The 1,454-nt window shown below is 39.2% G+C and overlaps 1 long non-coding RNA gene across 1 annotated transcript; it reads right to left on the bottom strand.

The window, feature by feature from the left end:
- Window positions 1-541: 541 nt before the first annotated feature.
- On the bottom strand, window positions 542-1,454 carry LOC113473021. Its single transcript, XR_003395120.1, has 2 exons — window positions 1,379-1,454; window positions 542-658 (listed from the first exon to the last, which is right to left on the bottom strand). It is a non-coding gene; the product is annotated as an uncharacterized LOC113473021 (long non-coding RNA).

Here is a 1,454-nt window from a genome sequence, read left to right as displayed (position 1 = left end):
GACCTTGTTTAGACTGCGAGAGTAAAGGGACTTTTCAGTCCTATGCTGGTAGTATAAACAAGGTATATTCTATTCTATCTTGTTTGGGTCAGCAGTAAAAAGAAGAATTGGGCCTGCAGTCAGCATGATTTAAGCTATTTCAGCTAAAATGAATAAGGCCTTTTGTAACTACAGGGGTGTTTTCTTTTACTTCACTTCAAACTACAGGGTGTCTACCAAAATGGAAAAATAAAATTCCCTGACTTTTCCCGGTTTTCCAGTCTGGTAGACACCCTGCAAACAGTTCAAACCTATTCTTACCTCTTTGAAAGCCTCCGCCAGTTTTCTTATTCTCTTATCCGACACTTGTTGTATCCAAATACAATAGTCCTGGATATAAAGCTGATTGAGAATGTAGCGAGGTTCACTAGAGTTGAATATGGAATGGATTGACAGGAGACACTTGAGTATACTTCGCTTTCCTGGAATCAAAAATTAGAACCTTAAATCAATTTTTTTTTTCATAACCAAATATATAAATTTAATATATACTTATCCGACACTTGTTGTATCCAAATACAATAGTCCTGGATATAAAGCTGATTGAGAATGTAGCGAGGTTCACTAGAGTTGAATATGGAGTGGATTGACAGGAGACACTTGAGTATACTTCGCTTTCCTGGAATCAAAAATTAGAACCTTAAATCAATTTTTATTTTAATAACCAAATATATAAATTTAATATATACTTAACAATACTTCAATCATCAATACACATCAAGTCAGCTCCATCATCAAAAGCATAAGGCTTGTAACAATCTGCCTTGTTCCTCTTAATCTTAATGAGACAGCTTTCAGAATTGAGAACTCAGTCCTCACTCTCACCCAGCTCAGCACATGCCCATACTCCCATACATTTTTTTTCCACTTTTCGCTCAAAACTAATGCAATTCTCTTCAAAAAACATATTGTGACACCATGGTCTCTTAATTTTGTCTCCCACCAGCATACCCCATCTTCATATCCGAGGATACTCTCTCCTGAAATAAATCTTGAGTGAGCCTCTCGGATACTTGTGTCTACCTAGTTAGCTTGGAGGGTAGCGCGCTTGCCTTGTAAGCGCTAAGTCGCGGGTTCGATTCCCGCCCAGGCCGACCTTTATCCCAAAGTCCCAAACAGATAAGGATCGTTCTAGGAACGGCTGCCTTTCTCCTATCCTGTCCTCCTCAATCATTTATTTCTTCTTGTGAGATTTGAACTGTGTTTGTGAAATTCTAGGGAACAGTTCGTCGGAATCGATTCCCACACAGCCACAGCGTGCGTAAATCCACCTTAAAATACATAAAACAAAGCACTAATACTACCATCTTAGTATTTACTCCCTCAACGCCTCACTCACCTTGAGAGAGTATGGTGTTGACGTCTTGCTGGATCGCACAACTCAGCCTCCATTCTCTGTACAACGGATAGCATAG

Source organism: Diaphorina citri, unplaced genomic scaffold, assembly GCF_000475195.1.
Source record: "Diaphorina citri unplaced genomic scaffold, Diaci psyllid genome assembly version 1.1 scaffold12644, whole genome shotgun sequence".
Lineage (NCBI taxonomy): Eukaryota > Metazoa > Arthropoda > Insecta > Hemiptera > Psyllidae > Diaphorina > Diaphorina citri.
Note: the sequence above shows the minus strand (reverse complement) of the source record. Positions and strands in the feature narration are given on the sequence as shown.